The sequence below is a fragment of the Lytechinus variegatus genome, chromosome 1, assembly GCF_018143015.1.
Source record: "Lytechinus variegatus isolate NC3 chromosome 1, Lvar_3.0, whole genome shotgun sequence".
In the NCBI taxonomy this organism is placed as follows: Eukaryota; Metazoa; Echinodermata; class Echinoidea; order Temnopleuroida; family Toxopneustidae; genus Lytechinus; species Lytechinus variegatus.
The window spans coordinates 12,300,377-12,324,872 of NC_054740.1; the positions used below are offsets into that span (position 1 = coordinate 12,300,377).

The following is a 24,496-nucleotide window of genomic DNA, read 5'->3' on the forward strand; positions in this document are numbered from 1 at the left end:
ATTATGAATAGCATTATGAAATGGCCCCCAGTAAAAGTTTGAGGAAAGTGCTTTAAAAGTAAACTGATTCATTTTTCTATTGTTTCAGAAAGATATTTGTAGCATAACAAGATAGCTTCTTATCTGTATATCTGCATTATCAATTAAAAAACACACCAGCAGTGTTTAATCCAAACTTTTAAGAGCCTTTAACAATACATTATAGTCATGTTACATACCTTTCAATGAAAAAAATTCATTCATCATGAACCGTAAAAATGGAAGTGGCAATAAATGCTTTTAATACTGGCACTTACCACACTGCTTGATGAACTATTAAGCAATCATGCCGCTTCGAAATCTTAGATCTGGGAATAATACGATTTCCTGTTTACAAAAAAGCCAGATAAAACAAATGAAAACATCAATATATAAAGAGCTCTGCAATAAAAATAATATTCCTTCAATATACATGTAGCCTATCTTTGCATCTGAACATGCACACCAATAAAAACAAAAATATGGTCCTCCTTTTTTTTTTATCTTTCTCCTTTTGCCCTCTATTCATACTTTCCTTTTTCCTGACTTGGCTTTTGTCAGAATTTGTGTTATGCCTGCATTCACCTTTATCATGAACATGTATTTTTAACCTCTTGTGCAAGATGGAGCGATTGAGAAATAACATAGCGTGAACAACAAGCCTCCGGGACTTTGATCTGCCAACGGGCATAAATCGTGCATGTATGAATGATCCCAATGAAAGCCTCTGAAAAGAAACAGAGAAAGAGGAAAAGAGTGAGATAGAAAGAGAGCATAAAAAATGAAACCCTATGAAAGAATAACTATAATTCCCTCTTCTGCATGCTTGCAGCCTCACATCGCCTGCTTTTCAATTTTTTTTTAACCAAAAACCTCCCTTTATTACCCATTTCTTCCTCTTTCATAATTCAATGGTAACAAAACAAGCAAGTGCAGGGGGGGAGAATTTTTTGCCTTTTTTCCTTTTTTTAATATTTCTTTTCACAACGGTTGCCAACTTGGTGGAAAGAATCGGAAGTGTGGTTGAAAGAGAGCGCTGGGTGCCTATTGTGTTTTACTCCTATGCATGTAGGTGAGTGATTACTCCCAAATCCAATTCGATGACAAGAGGCAGCAGTCATGCATGAACCGGTCCATTGTCGCCACTTATTTTTTTTACTTGCTGATTATAATTCATTTTGCTGGCGGATATCCTTTCTGTCACACTCCATGCCTTAAAGGACGAGTCCACCCCTCAAGTTCACTTGTTGCCACAGAAATAGGGGACAAAATAAAGGCCATCTATGAGGGTTTGAACTAAATCCAATTAAAAATAAGAAAGTGAATTGCAAAAATGTGTGGTCCAATCTTATTTTGTTCTTTATCATTAAATTAAATCTTTAGATGGGATAATTATTCTTAATAGTGTTCATAATTCTGTTTCTAAAGTGAAAACTCCTTGGGGGAGATCATGGCATAATATGATTACCATGACCTTAGTCCCTGTATTTCATCAATGTTTAACAAAATTTATTTACAAACCTTCTTGATAGTCAAGAGCAGAATCTTTGACTAGGAATCCAGCTAGCATCTTTGCATCTTCCTCCCATTCATTAAAGACAAAACAATAGGAAGTACTGGAAAACAAAACTGTGGTGAAAACAAAACAAAAACAGTGCCTAATTCAGTGGAAAATCCTGTGTAAAATGTGGCACAGCCGCACATACTGTTAAAAAAGTCATGAGGGAAGGAAATATGGCAAATGAAAAAGAATGAAACTTATTTCTGAAATGAACACAAGTTATTTGATGGAAATGACTGCAGCATGTTTGAAAACAAAATTCAAAAGCGTGTAATTTGAAAACAAGGCAAAAGCGATTTTGTGTCTCGCCCACGTATGAAAATAACCAGAAATATTGTGATTCGCGAGGGCATGCAACAGAATTGTATTGAAACTTCATTGTAATATGACTGGGATGGAATAACACTTGCCTTAAGAGCCTTGCACGTAATTTTAATGTTGACCTGAAAATGACCTTCGACCTTACCATGTGACCTCCGACTGCAGCAGAACATGCAGGTCCCCCAAGTCCATCTACCATCCTAGTTTGGTTGAAAAGCGGCCTACGGTTGCGGAGTTAGGTGTCATAAGAGAGTCCTGCATGTAAACTTTAACGTTGACCTGAAAATGACCTTTGACCTTACCATGTGACCTCCAACTGCAGCATAACATGCTGGTCCCCCAAGTCCATCTACCATCGAGACAAAAAGTAGGTCCATGATCGAAGTAAGCTCCCCCCAGGTTTTGCTAGGTAGATGATATGCCCCCCCCACAAACCTCAGACTTTGTTCTATAAGTGATATTACACTGTTATGATTGCAACTGAACACATCCAGCTGAAATCTAGCCTCATGTTTCCACTTTACAGATTGTTTGGGTAGACAAAACATGAATACTCCTACTGCAATCAATATTCTCTCTCTTTTTCATTTACTAATTGTTTTTAAATCTATTTTTTAGGGGTGAGGGCTTGACCTTCATGCAAGCACTTTAAAAAAAAGCACTGAAATTATGCAAACTCAATTTGCGTACAAGCTGAATTTATCATTGTCATGGCAACAGGCACAGGCGTTCACCAGATTTCAGGAGGAATTCACCTCATACCACTGACTCTCCTTACTCTTCAATTCACAACACATGTTAGCCTACACATTCTCATCTAAAAGAAAGAATGAACTTGAATACTTTTATCCAGAAAAAAATCCTTCCCTGAAAGTCAAGTTCCTCTAGGACTATCTTACAGAACATGTCTGGTAAGGATGCAATTATGTTAACTTGTTTCATATAACATACAGAATACAAAAAAGCATTAATCAAATAATTAAATTCATGACTGCAATCAAAAGAAATTTGAAGGCTTTCAAACGCATACATTAGCACAGGTGCTCTGGAGATGTATTTGTCCAAAATGAGATAGACAGATAAAAAGAAAATACCAAAACTTCTGGGCAAATATGGGGCATGTTCATATTAAATGTTCCAGCGATTGATGAATGGAGCTTCGAGCAAATAATTTTGGTCAATCAATCTCGAGCAAATAGGATGGTAGCTGCAAAGAATGTGTGTACATAAAAAATGAAGAAAAAAAAAGTATGTGTGTATTCTCATATACATTAGAGGTACGTGAAGTTATGAACACCCTAGCTGGCAAAGTACAGGACACCTGTAGAAAGGATAGTATAATTGATGCTTTAAAGGACAAATTATGAAATAGAACTTACTTTTCTGGAATACAAGATTTATGTTGGAGAAACAACAAGGAAACATGCTACAATGGATGGAATTTCCGGTATTCATTTGGATGTTGGCATAATTTTAGTGTTGTATGCAAATTTATTTGGTTTAACCATGGAGATCCATGGTGAACTAACATCGGTGCAAAAATGTGTTCGTCCATAAACACCAGTGGTAATGTTTTAACACCAAAGCCTATGTGATGAAGTCCACAAATGATTCTGTAGACTTAGTAATGTGACGTCATAATCTCATATATGCTTTTCACACTGCACATATTTTCCTTAACCTCGGGAAATTGGTGGGGTTAAGGTGAGGGGGGGGGGGGGCCTTGGCCCAACCAATTCCCAGGGGTTAAGCTAAGACCACTTTGTTTTCACATTAGGTGTTAACAAAGTGGGCTAGCACAAAAATAGTATCGTACTATCTGGCCCTGCAAAAAAGCAGGGTTAGCTTATTGCGGTGCTAGCGCCACAATTGTGGTGCTAAGAGATAGAGTGTGAAATGAAACCGGGCTAAGGAAAAGTGGGGCTGAGCATTAGACAATCACAGAAGTCGAAATTGCACATTAATCACGCTCTGTATGGCAAAATCATCAATAATCATGAGCTTTGCGATAATCTGGCGTTAACCTGGCTATTAAAGCAAATAGTATGGGGTTAAGAAAGACAGTATGAAACAAAACAAGATAGTATGGGGTTAATGATAGGGGGATAAAGATAGTATTGGATTAAGGAAATGCAGTGTGAAAAGCAAAGTAGTGATCCTAGTTCTCTTCCGCTCTGGGTACAGACTACCTTCTGTTGTATTGTCAGACTATGGAGGTTTGCCCGAGATTGGCAGGTGCAATTCACCAGGTGAACTGAAAACCCTACTCTGTGACCCTGTTCTTAGTACACTTTCTTGAACTTGTTTCCCTAAAAAACAGTTCAACCAGTTTTAAAAGATCACTTTGCTAGCATCCTCATCGCCATCTAGTTGAACTGGTTTTCAGAACCACTTCAATAGGTCCATGATGTAATGCAGTCATGTTGCAACAGGAACGCTTTCATTGGGGTCACATGTGTTTTGTGCGAATATTGAAATCTGCTTGATGTGGTCCTTTATTGGCACCAGTATTATAGGTTAACACCAAAGCTGGTGTAAAAATCAGCTTTAGCACAAACACAGGTGGTATAGTTTTAACACCATGGCTTGTGTGCTTAAGGGAGGCCACCAATGATTCAATTTAACACCAGTTGGTGTACAAAGCATAAACATCGATGGTGTAGTTTCAACACCATAGCTTATACCTTGTTTGATGAAATGATGCCTCAAGTGATTCAATAAAAACTGGTGTAAACACCTAGATGTGGTTCTCCATAAACACTGATGGTGTAGTTTTAACACCAGTGGTATAGTGTTAACACCAGATTTAGAAATGTAGATAGGCCACCAAGGAAGAGAAATATCCAATCCCAGAGAGTGAAAAGGACTACAATAAAAAGATAAATGATAAATTCCAGGCATTTGACATTAATTATCCAACGAATAATCTCAACCCCTTTGTAATCGAGCTAAAAGGTTGCTAACTCATGTTATTTCATGAAGCATTAGTTCCCTTCTTGCTCTAAAAAAATAACCAGATCCTGAAATTGTCTATTTATAACTTGTTTGTTTGTTTCTTTGGCAATATTTATTGATTCATTGAAATGAGAGTAATTTGGAAGGATAAAAGGTCATTGATGGTTTAGCGAAGCAGTACAAGTACATCAGCCCGAAGCCTATGCGTGTTCCTCTATTCAAATTACCGACTACAAATGTTGACGGATAAGAACCTAATTCCATGAAATTATCTTGGCTATTTATGAAGCTAAAACCGACTTCCTAAACAATTCAACCATACAGAAAATAGAATGTTATTTCTTTGAAGGTGAAAAGGACTATAACTAACAAAATAGATATTGCGGTTCAATTCAAAGTAAGTAGTGGTTGGAAATATAAGTCAGAATTTGATTTGAATATACATGTAAAGCAAGTCATAATAAGTATCTAAACGAATGATACAGAAACTTTCATCAGTTGGGGATGATAAATCAAGTATTTTTTAAGCTTCAACCAAACTTAATTCAATATATTCAGAGCTTGCCCCAAATAATCATTAAGGTTGGTTGAAGCTTAAAAATCATTTAATCTTTATGAATTTGAAATGGAGTTTACTTGCCAAACTCCAACATCTCACCAACTGTTGCACTTCTATAAGGAAAATATGGGCCTATTATTATACTTTAAATCTTTGTTCATAACAATGTCATCAACATTAATAAAAGTAATAGCCATATGACAAAAATAATGATATCAACATTTCTCATTGTAATTATATCCAAGTGTTTTAAGTCGCCTAATTAACATCAGAATTAAGTGCACAAGATTGGTAAAACTAAAGATAAAAAAATATCACAACTGTTTTATGATCAAGAGAATAAGATTAAACAGTCACCGAGTATGTTGAAAGCAAAGATATATAACTGACATCAAAGCTAGGTTCACAAGAAATTCTTGGATCTTTTTTGGCAATGCATTTTACCTGTAAATATCTTTAAAATAAAACCTTGGGTGCTTTTAGACCCCCAACAAAAGAAAATTACTTTAGTTTTAGCCAAAGCAAAAATAAAACCTTATATTAAGCACCTCACTAGCAACTACTGTAGTTGTTGTTTTTTTTTCAAATGATCTATAATTCAACATCTTACCATATTTTATACTAAATCGAGTTCATCACTAAATGTTTTTTAAAAGGAGATAAGATTTTGAAATGGTCGTAATGTCTTTTTTCTTTCTCAATAATATTTGTATTTGTAGCAAATCTTATCAATTCTTATATGCTTTGACCATTATTTTGAAAATTCTAGTCTGGTTAATACTCTTTTCTCAAAATTGTCATATTCATTCTTTTTTGTCCAGGTGGAAACACTAGTAAGCAGTGAGCACGATTGAAGCGGTCTTGGAAGCGATCTTCCAAACCAGTTTGGAAAACCACCTCGCGATATTGTTTTCAAGATCGCTTTGCCTTGTTAAACTGGTTTTAGCGTAAGTGAGGACACAACCGTTCTTCGGGAAGCGATCTTTGCACATTTTGAGCACGCTACTCCACACAACAGGTGTAGAATGTTTCAAATTTCATGCAAAACGCGTCACCCCACTGAGAGCATTTTCATAGCAACAAGTGCGCCTTGCGTAAAGTGATTTTGAAAACCACTTTTGTGTGATCAAGTGGGAGCGCTAGCAAAGCGAACTTCCAAACTGGTTTCCTGAATCGGTTTTCAGTGACTAGTTTTGGAAAGCGTAATGAGAATGGCCTCAAAGAGAGTGATTGCTCTTCTCTACAAAAATGTGACCATCTCATCACTTACAAATAAATTTCAAGAACTATTTCTATACAGGAAGGTTTGAGTGTGCTAAATATTTTTAGACCTAAGCAATACAGGTAATGTATGCTTATTTTTTGCGACTCGGCGGGTGTGAATACACACCCTGTGAATTTATAAGAGTTTCTTCAGGACCCCTAAAAAGTACCCAACCAAGGACAGCCAACAACAGAATGGAGTTGAAAAATATTTGCATGGATGACAGGACAAAAAATACAATTTGACAAAAAAATGAAGATGTCTTCAAACCAAACGAACCGAATATGCCATTATGGGCACAGTTCAAATATGGTGGACAAACTTTGAAATCAATCAGGCAGTTTTGATGTAGACCGAAGCCATGTTTGATGTCGGGCCAGAGTTAAAGGATAACTTCTAGCTGGAGGTTTCTATTTTATCTCCTGTTTTTTATGTGTCATCAAAGATCGCGTCATGAGGAAAAGGGTTCTCAGAAGACTGGCATGCACTGTCCTTGATTGACGTACAAGGCGGCTTTGAGTGCGTTCAGGCCATGTCTCTGAAATGCCAATATCGCTTTTAAGTGAACATGAAAAGCACAGTAAGGCAACTTGTCACATCCGCATCTTTCAGAATGCAAGAAGCATCCTTTCTATGCTAATCCTCTGATGTCATCATGGAGAAAACATAAAAGGAAAAGTCAGTTTAAAAGATGATCAGCTTCTTTTGATTGGGACACCCGCTAAAAACCATGAGACAAAGTGCCTTGACTTTCAGTTGGGGTGTATAAAGCATGCATGTATTAACCCTGATCATGAAGCAGGCTACAAAAGTTGACATCTCATAAATATTGCCAAGTGGTTCTGTGGATAGGTCTCTGGACTTTGAACCACAAGGTCTAGGGTTCAAATCCCACCACAGCACTCACCTCATTTGACAAGGTGTTTATCTACATTTGCCACTCTCCACCCTGGTGTAGTCAATGGATTCTCAATATCAAGGAATTCCTTGGGTGCTTAATAAACACCTGATTAGGGTAGCAGTGCTAAAGCTGGGGAAAAGTAGGCAGCACTATTGCATATTGTCAAAATTAATATAATCTTTGTTACATTTCATTTTCATGCAATTATTATTAACTAATGTGATTTGGCAGAATCTGTTTTCAACAGTTCACACTTGCACTTGAAAGACGTTTCTTTCTACACTGAGCCACAACAATATCACCCGAAAGCAACCATGTTAAAACTTTAACAAGCCATTGAAAATTATAGTTATAGGGTGAGAACATTTGCTCAAACACAACCAAAGAAAGACACAGAAATATCACTCTCTTGCTGATGTTTCGTTGATCACAATTTAATTATTACTGCCCAGATATAATGTTATTCTGAATATTCGAATGAATTATCACATATTTTTAATAACTCTAATTTCATTGAATTACGCAGGTCCTTGATAAGACTGCTCATTTGTGGAAATCTAGATCCTTGTAAAAGTTATTTTGCAGCAAATGTCAATAAACACATCCAGAAATGAATAATCAATAAACAAAATGGCAAAGTCTGAGAATCCTCCAAACAGGGATAACGAAAATGATTAGCCATCAATTGATTCATGAAAACAATAGCCGCTAATAACCAATCGCGTAGACAATTGGCAAACTTTTTTAAATGGCTCTACGGCTAGACACTTTACTAATCAATACTTGTCAATGTTCCGCTGTTTAAATATTAGCGACCTTGAGAGAATTATGCATGCCTTCTACAATCCATGTTAGTTTGTTTGCCTCGAGAATCTGTCAATCAGGAAATGTACACAATCTACGCAAAATGCCCTGTGAATGTAACATCTGCCGCCGCCTTTCGTAAACTTTTTTTAAAAAGCCATTTCTCTGGATTTCTTTGATTGATGGTACAGAATTTCGAATTTGGGGTCTGTATTCTCATCTGTCATGTTTTCAATGCTTACTGATTTAACAAAGTCTATGAAAAAATTCCATTCCCACATAATCTTCATTTTTACTATACATAGTCACATTGGTGACTGCATGCTTGCTGTTCAATATTTGTGTCACACTTGGTTTCCGGGCACTGTTATAAAACCTAAGGAATGAACAGCTTCCACTTTATACATGCTCCAACAAGAAGTAATATTAAGGGGGGGATGATCAAACACCGACAAAGAATAAACAAAATATACCAGCTACTGCTGCTGCATATAATGATAAAAGCAAATAATAATTTCATTGATAAGATAGCAATAAATATGAATATTTGAAATATTCTAGTTATTAAAAAAATCTTTCTGAAAACTATTCAAACAGTAAAATTAGGTCAATGACACAGGTTTGCATAGATCTGATTCGGCTATAAATTTTGCAAATGGACTCCATCATTCAAACATTAATTCCATCCGGTATGTCCTACAATATCAATTTGTCATATCCATACTGACTCTCTTGTCATATTGATTTTGCTTTTTAATAATTCTAGGAATTTCTTACTTTTTTTATTATATTCATTGGAATTAACATTGGATCGAACTAAACCACACCATACCTAAAAATATACTGGTTTAGACCAAATGGGAACTCCATTGTGACATTAGACCAAATGGCAATAGACCACTGTCTACTTGGATTGATCCCACTATAGAGGCATTCATCATTCGGACATTGTTGATACACCTCAACATCATTAGCACTCATTCATCTGATCACAACCCATCAACCACAATCAATGATCTTCATAGTCCTTTATAATAAATAAAAAAGAGGAAAACCACTCCAAATCTCCCAAAATACCACTATTTCCCTTCAAAAGGCGACTCCCAAAGAAAAAAAAAGGAGACAGGTATTCCCCCAGTACTCATCAACAACCAGCCCATGCGCCAGGGACCCCCAAAGTATGCAATCAAATTCATGTTGCATTGATTTCCCTAATCCTACGCCTTTTTTAGAGCACGCTCGTGAAAAAAAAAACCCAGGCATGAATATACCAAATCCAATGACTGATGAAGGCTCGCCTCGGGGTGAAAAATACATGACACGGGTGCGCATCCTGTACCCCTATTCATCCCAGACATCCAGAGAGGAGAGAGCAGTATTTAATTGTTCTTTGGCTCTATTCTTAGACTCCAAACTTTTTTTGCGAAGGGACGAACAGTTAGCGTTACCCTAGGCGGTACTAGAATGACATTCATTACGACGACGATGCATTAGTCATTTTTGAGACCCCTAATGGGTGTTAAGAACTGGTGGGGATCTCTCTTCCCATTTAATTGTGGGGGTAATAGATGCTGGGCACAATACAGACCATTTAGCGGATAAAATAGCCCGCATTGATTGCCCTCATAGTTCATATCACGGTGTATGACTGGAGAAATGTGCATCAAACATGGAACACAATGGGAGGGGAGGGATAACTGAAATTGATTTCTACAAGCAGAGAAGCAAAAAAAAAGAAGGTAAATAAGCTAAAAATCAATAAATGGTCATCAGATTAATCATTTTACTGTCATGGGCTTAAGGGAAATCCATATATAATTCTAATCTTAGCACTAGTGTATATCAGTGGTTGTGATCTGCTCTGACATCTTATTTCTTATCAGATTGATGAATTGGGGTCAATACCTAGATTGTGGGAATTAATGAGCTGCTAGAAAGCTCTTGTTTATTTTTTATTCTCTGACAGCAGGGCAAAATGAAAGAAATAATTACCATTACCAAAACCCTGGCTACGGATTTGAAAATTATTTTGTAGTATTTCACCAGAAATGATAACAATTATGTGTTCCATTTATATAGCGCACCTACTATAATTGCCTATACTCTACTGCGCTTGATACTTGGTATCATATTATTTCCCCGGCTGTAGCTGAGCCGTCATATAGGTGCTAAACTATTCAAGGAATAAATCCTACCAGGTACCCATTCACCTCACCTGGGTCGAGTGCAGCACAATGTGGGTGAATTTCTTGCTGAAGGAAAATACGCCATGGTTGGGAATCAAAACCATGTCCCTCTGGTTGAAAGACGAGAGTCGTAACCACTAGACCACGACGCCCCCAAATTGAGCAGAAGAAAGGATGACGTTAACCTGTATGGTTATGATACTGGGCAAAATTTACCTGTGCAAATTTCAACAGGCTATTAAGCACTAGTACAACATTGAATTACCTCCATCACCTCAACTATGCAATGTTAATTATTAAAAAACAAAATGATAAACAAAATGAATGGGGGGAGGTACATACCTGGGCTTGATGTTGATGATGGTGTCGGTGGAGGTGATGCTGTCAATGATGATGATGATGATGAAGATGATGCTGATGATGATTCATATTACAAGCATGGCACCATCTATCTGTTTCATACATTCCCCTTCTACACTACAAACAAGAGAAACAAAAAGAACATTGTTTGTTAAATTGATTTGTGAAATATGATTAAAGGGGTGCTCTGGGCTGGAAATATTTATATCTGAATAAATAGAGTAAAATTCAGAGCAAAATGCTGAAAATTTCATCAAAATCTGAAAAAAAATACAAAGTTGTTATTGAAGTTTAAAAATGAGCAATATTTTGTGAAAACAGTAATATGTACGTCATCATGAATATTCACTAAGTGAGCTGATGATGTCCCATCCCCACTTTCATTTTTCTTATGTGATTACATGGAGCTACTATGGATGAAATCATAATTGTTTCATTTTTTCATACATGAATGAATGATATGTCTCCCTTGTAATGATATAAAGTTGCAGCAATGAATATTAATGCACTAAATCAGTTGACAATCCAATCTTTTTTTAATTCTTGGTTGAAAAATTTGAATAAACCAAATTTCACATAATAAAATACACAAGAAAAAGTGGGGATATGACATCATGACTTTGCTCACTGAATATTCATGAAGACATGCCTAGAACTGTTTCACTGGAATAATGCAAAAGATTTGTTATTCCTTTTCTGATTTTGATTAAATTTTCAGTATTTTGTTTGTCTGATTTGTCTTTATCTCTTCAAATCATATTATGGCAGCCTGGAGTGCCCCCATTAATGCATAGACAATCAATTGATAGACATTTTACATCAAGCTTATCATCAGCTACCGCTGGGAATTATTGCCATTCCATATCAACTATCATGACCACTGCCCAGAATGTAAATTTTTTTCTGAGATATTTATATCTATTATCTATTATTCCATTTATTTATTACAAAGAAAGTGGACATCTCACAAAAGACAAAAAGTGATCAGGTAAACATTTTTTTAAACACACTTTCAATGACTGAATCAATTTATTTGAACAAAATGAATGTGTCTGCAGTTGCCCACATAATGCACAATGCAAATACTGATTTGTAAATAAGCCAGTCATTTTGCGTTAATAATGTTATACAACAAAACTGAACAAATATTATGGGACAAACTTGACGAGGAGGAATGTGACTTTCTGTATTCAACATGGTCATACTATACAACCCCTTTTATACTAAGGGTGTGTTCAATGTTGATTTTCAAAGTTAAACAGCAACATAAATCATGATTGAAAACTCAATTCCAAAACACCGAACACAAACATGATCAACGGTGCACCGTTCAGTGTCAAAATTAAAAGCTGTTTATATGTTCATTGTCTTTAAAGACGTTTGAAAATGCAATTGTGTTCAATGTCGCATTCGCGATGCTCAAGGATGTAAATTTGAGCTGATCGCATTTACAAACGCATCCTTTTCAACGTTTAAATTTTCCTCCAAATCCTGATTTGAAAGACGTTTACTTTTACGACCGGGAATAGTGGACATTGAACAGGCCCTTTGTTTCTCATTCTATCTGCGTTTTGTAATCACGTATTCAATCATGATCCATGTTGCCATTTTAATTTGGAAACTGACATTTCACACCGTAAGATTTCGGGCATTCTGGTCTGCACTCCCAAAACAGGATTAACTTGTCTGAGAGTTCAAATGTGAGACATCATCAAATAACAATATATTCCTGTTTATGGTTAATTGGTAAATCATAGTAATTGCTAAGAAAGCATGGATGCTTGTAAGCAAACAACCAAAGCAAGGGCGCAGGCTGGTTTGAGCATGGGGAAGTACACATCCTGGGGAGGTGGAACTAAAGTGGAATGGGGTGCACATCCTGGGGAGGTGGAACTGAAGTGGAATGGGGGGTGCACACCTTGGGGAAGGTGAAACTTAAGTTTGGAAAATCAGTAGTTGAAAGCAGAAGGGGTACGAATTTTGATTAATACCCTTTTCATAAACCTATCCTCCAATTAGAGTAATGCGGATAATTCAATAAAAATTTCGTTCACAAACTCCGAAAATAAGCCGCATTATTTTTACGAGCGCTCGTCCTGAAAAAGGCGGATAATCGTCATGACAACTGGACACGCCCCCTCTGATGCGGTTGTGTTGGGAAAGGGTGACCTTGTGACCGCACCATGGCAATTATCCGCATTATTTGGAAATGCGTTCATAAACTCAAAATCTTGTCCCGATGCTGCTATTATGCGGATAATAGCAGCATCAAAATAATGTGGATTACTCTTGTCCTCCTCCAATATTACGACCAAATTATGCTGCTATTAGCCGCATAATTGGGTTTATGAAAGGGGTATTACTTGCCAGTGTCAGAACTCCTCTGCCCCAGCGGGAGGGTTCACGTGCACCCAGTGCACCCCAGCCTACCCCCTTGCCTGAGGACCAAAAAGAAATTAATCCCCATGTACCATTCTGTCAAATTGTCTAAAGACAAGTCTTTGATTTCTTGGTTAAAGGACAAGTCCACCCCAACAAAAAGCTGATTTGAATAAAAAGAGAAAAATCCAACAAGCATAACACTAAACATTTCATCAAAATCGGTTGTAAAATAAGAAAGCTATGACATCTTAATGTTTTGCTTGATTTCACAAAACATTTAGATGCATAGCCTGGTCGATATGCAAATGACTAGCCTGATGATGTCATCCACTCACTATTTATTTTTGTATTTTAGTATATGAAAATGTTTTCCTCATTGTCAAGTGAAACAACGATTAATATCATTAATTCCTCCCTGAACCTGTAGAATTAGCATTGCTTAATACTATATGGTTAGTCAAGTTGGTCCTTAATGTCAAATGTGTAAAAAATTGATTATTGTATAATTCAAACAAGAAAAAAAAACAAAAGAAATAGTGAGTGAAGGACATGATTGACTGTCCCATTCGCATGTCACTGAATTGTGTATATCACTGTTTAGTGAAAAATAAGTGAAATTTAAAAATGTCATAACTTTCTTACTTTGAATCCGATTTTGATGAAATTTTCAGTGCTATTTTTATTTTTTTATTTATTTATTCAAATCCGCATTTTTTTGGGGGTGGACTTGACCTTTAAATTAGGTCCAAGACAAAGTACAATATTACAAAGAGTTTCTAATTAAATGATGATTTCATGTACATCTGGCCGACACATGTACAGATATAATTCCTTTTATCTGGAACTTGCCATATTAAGAAGATCAAGTGGTATTACCGATAAAACCCTCACATATGTCAGAAGTCCTAGAAATTTGCCAAACTAAGTAGAAAAATTTGCAACTTTTTACTTTACAAGTAGCAGTAACAATTAAATGGAGACAAATTTCCCACACTGCTTCATAATTTTCCTGCGTTATGTCTAGAATAAACTTTATAAAACCAACCCCAATTTGTTTTAATTGGCAAAACTGTATTTGGAGGAATGCAGTAACAAACAATATCAAAACATTTAGCAGAGCAAGCACATTATTTTGTGGCTAGAAATAATGACTTTAATAAGGGTTTTTATTTCCCTCTCTGTCTTTGTTCAGTTAAATGGTTATGAAAGGAAAGCTGAATTGCAGAGATCCGATTCATCAATGTCCCAAATGGTTCTTGCTCATCCATAAAGTGTGGCTTTTTTCATAGTGCCAACGTGTCTGCAACCTATGCCACAGCTAGGGTGTGTTCAAGCTAGTTTATTAAGCTGGAATCACAAACCAAAATGGCAACACAAAAAAACGGTTACTGCCTGAGAGAGAAAATAGATTATGAAAACTTCCTGGGGCAACTTTTAATCTCACTAGCTTACAGTAGACTCTATGGGGCTTTTAGGAGCTCCTTTTTTTTTAGTTTTCCATTGCTTTTGTGGGCATTTTGGAGGCGAGAGAGCCCTGGGCCCCATGTGAAGTTTTTTTTATCCCTGCTGCAGGATAGCATTCAAGGGATGCTTCATCAAAACTGATGTTCCCCTTTTCTGAAAGATATAACCATTACAAGCTGTATGTGTGCAGTTTGGCCACAAAGTATCAATTGGTCAACTCAGGACATATGCAAGGCATGTCCAGACTGGGAGGTCACTATCATGATGACATCATAGAATAGTGACAGGGATCTCTGAAGACTGAACATTTGTTAAAACAAATTTTCATTGACTGTGATTCTGCAAAAACATGTTGATACACTCTCAAAAATGCACCTCTTGGTGTTTAGCATACTGGTACTTTGAAAATCAAAAAGAAAATGGCTTGAACACAGATGTGTTAAAAAATAAATGTCTTTGAAAAACCCACAATAAACACTGTAGTTTGAACACAGCCTCAGAGAGACAATAATGCGTTCTTTTGACTGTGTGAAACAAACAAGGCTGCGGAAACAAATTTAGAATCATTGTCCTATTGTTACGTCCGGTTCAATCCAGTGCCACTTTGAAAGGTGAAAAATTTGGCCTTCTTTGTGGTTCATAATTTATGTTTACATAAATAATATTATATCAATTTATGTTTATGTCAATATTAATGAATGATATGATGACAATCACGGTTGGGGCTAGAGCATTTTTATTGGTGGTCACAATTTCACGGCAATACAACATACTTTTAGGCCAAGTTAGTGATCTCAAAGCCAAAAGCGAATGAACGACCTGACATTAGCAAATCTTTGAAATAAAATAACAACTATAAGAATGTTTATTGTAAATTATGCAAGTAAAACAAGATTAAAGATGGAAATTAACGCAAAGTGCAATTCTTCTTTGCAAGGAGTTGTTTGAAATTAGTGGTGGTCAGAAATAGTGTTTTTCATGATGAGTGGTGGTCAGAAATTTTCTATGCTGGTTGGGCCGACCATTGCAGACCACTGTAGCTATATCACTGATGACAATATATACAATAAATTAAACTCAAAATAAAGATGACTGAAAATCATCATCTTTTTTCCACTTTTCATATAATTACCCCTACATTTCCTCTTTCAGTTTCAATTTTCAAAGTAACATAATGACAAATCAAATATTTACTTCAAGTAGTAAGGACAGAACAATTTTTTTTTGTGGAAGCACATGTCATTGTGAGGGCATGTTCATATGCGGGGGCGGGTGGAGATACTTGAATTATAATGTGATACCTATGTGCCACACCAAAGTCGAAAATAGGGGGCTCAGGAACTAAATCTTGGTCTTAAAAAATGGGGTCTCCGGAACGGCTCTTGGAGGGAGTAGAGGGAGATAAAGGGAAGGAGGGAAGGAAGGCTGAAATGATGGACAGAAGGAAATTAATGAATGGAAAGGGTGGTTTAAGATGGAGTGCTGGGTAGAGAAAGGGAGGGAAAAGAGGAGTGGAAGAGATGGAACTGGGGGGGGGGTCACTTCCATTGACGAGTGGATACCATGCGCGACCATGAGAGCTCAAAAAGCACCCTAAACACGTATTTTCCATATTTTGAAAATGCACCCCTTAATGGCATATGAAACCCTACCCTTAACAAGTATTGGAAACAAAACAATAGTATTGGCAAAGTATTCCCTGAATTGAACCCCAAAACAAGTACAGCTATATTTCAATTGTTACACCGACGTTGGTCGTCGGTTTTACCTTTACCTACATCATTGGGCTTAGTACAGCCCCACTAGTGCAAATCATACTCTAAACACTTAGCGTTGACTCTTGGGGCAAAAAGTACACTCTTTATAAAACATTTTAGTTTTTTTATTTTATATACCCTCGCAAATTTGACCCTCAAAATGTAGCTTTCCTATCGAAAATAGATACCTTTTTTTTCATTATTTTAGTGTTTTTGACACCCTTATTACGTTATTACGTAATGTGCCCTTTCTTGAAAAAGACATCCTTATACATGTTTTTATGGTCGTGCATGGTATCCACTCGTCAATGTAAATGCCCCCCCCCCCCGGATGGAAGGATAGCTATACCCTTTTCACACACGATAAAATTTCCTTAACCCCATACTATAGGTGGGGCTAGATTGCCATTTAGCCCCACCTATAGTACGGGGTTAAGCTTAGCCCACTTTCTTTTTACACAGCTTTTTTGCAAAGTGGGCTAACCCCACCTTTAGTACAGGATTATTTGGCCCTGCAAAAAAGCAGGGTTATCCCAGCAATTGCGGTGCTATGAGCGATAGTATGGGGTTAAGATTGCTAGTGTAAAACGAGAGTGGGCTAATCTTAACCCCGTACTATAGGTGGGGCTAAATGGCAATTTAGCCCCACCTATAGTACGGGGTTAAGGAAATTTTAGCGTGTGTAAAAAGTGTACGAGTGAAGTACTTGTACTACGAATGATCGACAAACGTATTTAAACCATGAGCTACCACTAGTCCGGGGCTAGCGAGTTTCGTGTGTGAAAAGCAAGCATTCCTTATCCGGGGTTAGCAATAACAATTTGGCATATGTGAAAAGGAAAAAAAAATAGTACGGGATTAAGGATAGTCCGGGGCTAAGAAAATCCTGTGTAAAAAGGGTATTAAAGAGAAGAGAGAGAGGTGGATGGTGGGGGAAGGAAAGAGGAGTGAATGGATTGATGACAGAAGGAAAGAGTGTAAGATGGAGGGAAGGGAAACATAGAGAAAGGAGCAAATGAAAGGGAGAGAGATGGGAGGGAAAAAAACAGGAAATGAAGGAAATGAGAAAAGGATGACATGATGGACAGAAGGAAAGGAGGGAGTGGTAAGATGGAGTAAAAAAGAAAATGATGGGAAGGACTAGGGAGAGAAGAGAGAGAAAATGTGAGAGAAGAGGGTGGAATGAGGGAGGAATAAAGGTAGGAAGAGTTGCAAAAAACAAAAAAACATGCACAGCAGCAGGGAATGTTGGGGTGGGGGGGGAGGTGTGACATATATAGAACGCAAGTGTGAGAGATCATGAAAGACAAACCAAAAGCATGGAAAAAGCATGAAAATAGGGAGGCGAAAAAAGAGACAGAGTTGAGAAAACTCTCGAGTTTGGAAAAAATATCGTGACAAACAAGAGCTGGAAAAATCAACACACATTCCTTGTATACCAGATGGAGTTATCATCATGCATAGGTATTTACGAAGATGGGCAGGAACTAGCCTTCTTCACAGGCTTCAAGAATATATTTCAAGTTTGTTTCATTGACAAATGGAATTCTATTCTACTTCTTTGGAATCTGTATGCAAATTTATAAGCTTTTATTTCCTTTGTGAGGCAGAGATTTCCAACATGAGACAAAATCAAATTTATAAAACACCAATTTAAAAATTATTTTAAAGGTATATTTGGAGTGGAGCAAAAAAACCCAATCAAGTATAAAAATTCAAATTTTATGTTTTTAATATGTGGGAAATTGTATCAATGAAAACACATGTTTGCATTATCATTCTGCTTTAAATGGTGATACAATTGCACCTATACCCTGCAAGTCTTTACAAAAAATTAATACGGAAAAGGGGGAATTAAAAGAGGGAGGTAAATCTAATTACATTACTAATCATTATTCTACACAGATAGTGTATGGTTACAGATCAATGCATATTTCATTCAAATGCAGAAGATGAAATAAGACTACAAAAGATGTTAAATTAATACCTTCCATCAACTTTTCTCAGCAATATCCAAAATGGAGTAGAGAGCAAATGATAAAATTAAAGATATATTCTAAGATCATTGCTGAGACAGACAATGCCAAAATGGAGAAAAAGTGGGTTTTGCTTTAAAAAACGTTTTCTTTTTTTCCTCCATTATCTTCACCTTTGGGTCTGTTAGAAGCATTACGAACGGCTTCCCTTGCGGGGAGCATACCAGATTCAAATTCAATCCCCTCTCCTGTCTTCTGGCGTGAATGAAAGGCATTCTGCCCGATCGCCGGACCTAGATTGACACCAAAATTTGCAGGAAATAGCAGAAACAACTCCGGTCCGCTGACAACGTTTTGCACTGCTAAACAGATTATTGCCGCCGAGCCTCCTCTATGTTTTATCGTCGCTATCTCGGTTTGGAGGTAGGGGAAAGTGTATCAATGAACTAACCCTCATGAAGATCTGGCCATGTGCGATATCTACATATATAGTATATATAGCTGCGACAGTGCAAACATTTATCTACAATTTAACAAAAACACTATAATTCAGGTTAAAATGTAAAATGAGAAATATGGGATGGTATTATAAAGATTTTGAATACATTGGAAGTCATTATGCTGGCTAGTTTTAGGTTTTATGATGAGTCAATTGGTTACACATTCAGAAGAATAATTAAACAATAGTAATTAATAATCAATATGATTCTTGTATGAACTGCCCCAAAAGAAAACTTTCCATACTGTTGATACCATTCATTTTGTAATAATGCTAAAGATTAGAGAGAATTGGCTCTGTGGCATCAATTGCTGAAGTCTATAAAATCAATTTTATCATATAATTCAGACAAATGAGAACAGATTTATGCTGCCCTCGCTGTTAGGATGCCTCGGAGAAAGAAAAAGGGAAAGACTGGATATCACAATTCTGGTTGCCGATTCAAAATCTGCATACCAATTCCATATCTTTTGATTACTCATTTGTCCACTAATTTAACACCCCGTTGTTTTAACATAAGACAGCTCCTTCCTTGCCTGTTAGATTTCTGAGGGCGGGATGGGGGACAGAGGATCACCACTTCCTATTTTATGCCAAGAGTTTACAAGTTCAAACTGGGCTAAACAAACATACAGAAGCTCATAAATCACTGTAAATGTCAGTTAAACACAGGCACATATCTATAAATTTGCAAAGCTCTTATTGTCCTGGTTCAAGAAACTAAAGATTGTCACTTCATAATCCATCATAGAGGAATAAACTAAAAGTGGGGTATCTATGAGGAATAGGGGAGGGGGAGGTGGAGAGAGGTTAAGTGTCCGAGAAGCCACTTTTACAAAGATATGTTCAGATAGCTTGGAGGTTTGCCACTTTTTTTCTTTCCCAGTCATAACCATGAACTTTAATACACTACTTTCTGTCTCCGTAGTGCGTTTGATCTAACGGCAACTGGACACTGATGTTCTTCTAGATTGGATATTCAGGGATCAATACTATAGCTATCCCAAAAGATTTTTCTATAACTAACTAAAAAGCTTTAGTATATTACTCTGATAGCATATAATTCAGGAAATAATGCAAGGTTTCAAGAAAATACTGGAGTATTTCTTACTGAATGTCTCCTGACATAGCCAAATGTTGATTTCATTAATAATGCATCTACTAGAGCACCATGTAAAAATAAACTGAACATCAAAACGCACACTTCTATCAGTGGTGACACCCTACACAACCTTTCTATTCATTGATAACCCCCCCCCCCAATAGATTTGAAAATTCCTAAATTTCTGGCATACTATCATGCTTATCTTGATCAATGGTGCAAATCCAGGTGCATCTACATTTTTGTAAACTAAAGGGACATTTTATACATTTCAAGCAGTGTTTTTTTTCATGTTGCAAAGCATTGGGTGTTTTTAAGATCGGTGTTAATCTATTGGTATTAGTGTTAGCCCAAATGATTATACCAGCACAACACCAATCCTTAAACAAAACCGGTGCTATGATTCATTCACTTTGCACACGATTCAGGGTTTTGATGAGAAAGGCTGCATTTGAGGTCGTCACATAAAATGCCCAAAATTCATTATTTTTCCCACCATTTTGAGTCGGATTTTTTTACTGAATATCTGTCTATGTATTGCATGTGTAAAGTTTGTGTTCCTTACGTATCTTCATTTACTAGTATCACGCGGATACGCGTGTGCGCAGACAAGGGGGAGTGCGCAGACTTGGGGGAACTTGCCATACAGATTTTTGTAACATAATATCAAGTGTTGTGCTTTTGACACAAACACCAGCGGCAAACTTGAAATTACCCAATCTTTAAACATAAAATAATGATTGTAGAAAAACAATCCCTTGGGTTCATAACTTCTAACCTTGAAATGAATATTTAAAAGCTCAAATGCAAAACCTAGATTTCAAATTGGTTAAAAATAATTTTTCCAGTTACCTTTTCAAGCATGCAACATGCCCTTGCCTTTGAGCAGCATTGGTTTGCTAATTTGAAAGTTAGTACGACGAAATTGTCTAGTTTTTGAGATATGAATTTGACAAGCAATAGATTGGTGTAAATTATCAGTTCTTATCTAATCAATATCAAATTTGTTCTTGTCATGGATATTGCACCGCGGCTGGCCCTGCAATTGCAAGTCTGTGCCCCTATGACCTATGACTTATGATTATAGTATTTGGTTTATCATAATAATTCCCATGGTAATCTTAATTTGAGTGGCTGATGAGCACTGTTACCATGGTTGGGGGCTGCAAAACTGGGGTGGGGGGTGGGCTTGAGCGATTATTTGTCACATGATGAGTCCCCAATTTTAGCACAATCCCCCCCTCTACTTTGAAAAATCATTCCGTAACCCCTGATCATAGTTACAATTGTGAGGTCTGTATAGAATGGGCCCTGGTCCTAGAATAATTTCTTTCCTTGTCCAACTTTGGTGTTTGGAATTGGAAAGGTTTTTATTTAAGTGAGTTAGCACCTTTGAAAGGTAGAATACATATGTATTGAGTTGATAGGCCTACCCGTTTGGCTACTATAACCCGGGCCCCCATAACACAAATCTCAGTGCTTGATAGTAGTGCTGATTTTAACGTTCATAATGTGCAATCAAAATTGATTACATCGTTCATGATGTGCAATCACAATTGATTACATCGTTCATGATGTGCAATCACAATTGATTACATCGTTCATGATGTGCAATCACAATTGATTACATTGTTCATGATATGCAATCACAATTGATTACATCGTTCATAATGTGCAATCACAAGCGATGACATCGTACATGATGTGCAATCAATCATACCAATCAACTTTATGATCCATCTCTAAGCATTGTGATGAAGGCCCCAGATGGTCTTTGTCCAATATATATGAGAATGACCAAATTCAGTAGAAGATACAGTTCTATCTCTGGAACTAAGAGTAAATCCGATGATCAGCTTGGATCAGATTATCAGATTGGTCACACTCACTTAGCCACAGGGGCAGGGATAAAAACTTGGAATATCATGATTTTCAAGTGTTCCAACAGCCACACCTCACGAAAAAATATGATCATGTGACCTTAACAGAAGGAATTATAATCTCATCAATTGGGTCATACACACCTTGGTTGAACCATGACCTTTGAACTTTTGAAAGAGGCGTAGTAGCAGCAGCGATGGATGGTTCCTCCAGCAGGCCCAGTTTTTTTTTAGTCTGATAAACTTGGCCCCCGCACAGTCACCCAAACATCCTGTGTACAAGGCAGCAGCAACTCAGGCAGGGAGATACGCTGCTAGCGTGACAGCCACCGATTTCCACTCCTATTGTTTTATCCGCTGTATGGTGGAAGCAAAGGGAATATCAGGTCGGTTGGTTGCCCAAGTGAGAAATCAAATTATTATGGGGGTTTGCATAAGCAGTATAGAGGTGCCAATTTGAGCGTAACCATTTCCTCTTTGGATGGGAGTTGGCGTTCCTTGATTTGTGCCGCTCTTTTGATCCAGAACTTGGTCAGGAGATTTATGGCTCTGCCGAAAACTTTTTTTTCTTTTGCAACAACTCTAAATCTTGATCCCAACTGTATTTGATATGGAAGAGAGAGAGAGAGAGAGAAGATTGGGAAATAATGCATTTGGGTTCTAAAATGACAGCTGTAATTCAATCCCAGGTACGACTCTGATGTATGGTTTGATTTTATTTCTTAAACAGTGACGCAAATATCTGATGCAAATAACTAATGGGGAAAGTACTTCAAAGGTATTTACTGTTATGAAAAATGTCAAGAATTTGTCTTCATTCATCTCTATGGGTTTGGGATACACCTACCTCTTTTGATTGTGAAATACATATACATGTAGACACATAAAAAGTGCACCACCTATGAGTGGTGCATTGATAAACTTACAGTTCCAAGAACTGTAAGTTTATCAATGCAATTTTATCCCTTATTTCTGAAAATTATTTCATGCCAAGCCTTTCTCTGAATACCTTACATAGATAGAGGTATAGGACCCTTATCACTTGATTACCAATATTTTCATTTCAGCATTCATTTGGTTTAAAGGACAAGTCCACCCCAACAAAAAGTTAACTTGAATAAAAAGAGAAAAATTCAACAAGCATAACACTGAAAATTTCATCACAATCGGATGTAAAATATTTATGACATTTAAAGTTTCGCTTAATTTATCAAAACAGTTATATGTACATCCTAGTTAGTATGCAAATGAGGAGAGTGATAACGTCATCCACTCACTATTTCTTTTGTATTTTATTATATGAAATATTCAAATTTTCTCCTCATTGTCAAATGACACATCAATTAATTCCTCCCTGAACATGTGGAATTAGCATTGTTCAATACTATATGTTTCAGTCAAGTTGGTCCTTATTGTCAAATCTGTAAAAAAGGAAAAATTGTATAAATCAAACAATAAAAAACAAAAGAAATAGTGAGTGAGTGAGTTAGGGTTAGGGTTGCATATCACCGACTTGTGCATTATCACTGGTTTGTGAAAAATGAGCACAATTTTAAAATGCCACCCTTTTTCATTTTACATCCGATTTTGATGAAATCTTCAGCATTATGCTTGTCTGATTTTTCTCTATTTATTCATATCAACATTTTCCTGGGGCGGACTTGACCGTTAAAAGCTATGAGAGTAGTTAGATAAAAGAAACAGGTTTATCTTCAGAATAACAATTGATTCTGGTATTCAAAGCTTCCCCATGTTCGAAGAGGTACCACGGAATCGATCTCAATGCCATTCTTTCAAGCTCTGAGAATTGCTCATTTTAGAAATCTCTAACCATGAATGAAACCTTGACCAATGGCATGAGATGTAACTACCTGTGATTTTCCTGGCAATTATCGGTCTCTATAGGTAATGACAGGAAATAACCTTTGAATGTAGGTATTCATTTTTAATAGAAAACAAGGAGAGACAGTGTGTGGCATGGCATAGTCACCTTTTCTATCTAATGCCTCTTGGTTTGATTCCCAAATTGCTTGAAAGCATCTACCATTCTGAACCCTTTTTGGTCTGTGGCAAGTTTCAGTCAATCGCAAATTATCACCTTGGGCAGAGACTACATATATGTCACAACTTGAAGTTTGATATTTAACCAAAACAACAACAACAACACAGTATGAAAGGAGCTACCAGAGAGAGAGAGAGAGAGAGAGAGAGGCCCCTGTAGTCTCGTAACACAGCCACTTTTACATTTGTGTCTGCCATGTTCAGAGGAGGGTTGGCTACAGGAATAGCTCCATGATGTGGGCTTGTCAGGGTCATTGCGAGGTACCTGGTAAAATCCCTTCTCCCATGAAATGGAACCCTCATCGCCTCCTTTGTTGGGATGTGGCTAATCCCATGTTCAAATTGAACAATATCCAAAATAAGTGTGAAATGGAGAGAGAAGGGGAAAAAGAGGGGGGGGGGTGAGAGAAGGATAGGGAAAAAAAGATTGGGAGAGAAAGGGGAAA

At 36.9% G+C, this 24,496-nt stretch overlaps 1 long non-coding RNA gene across 1 annotated transcript in view; it reads right to left on the minus strand.

Moving 5' to 3' along the window:
• Window positions 1-287: 287 nt before the first annotated feature.
• The window catches only part of LOC121406054, a 44,438-nt gene continuing 20,229 nt past the window's right edge, over window positions 288-24,496 (minus strand). Inside the window, exons 3-6 of the long non-coding RNA XR_005968751.1 lie at window positions 22,134-22,346; window positions 10,912-11,046; window positions 1,540-1,647; window positions 288-366 (exon numbers count right to left, since the gene is read on the minus strand). This is a non-coding gene — a long non-coding RNA (uncharacterized LOC121406054). The remainder of the gene's footprint in view (window positions 367-1,539; window positions 1,648-10,911; window positions 11,047-22,133; window positions 22,347-24,496) is intronic.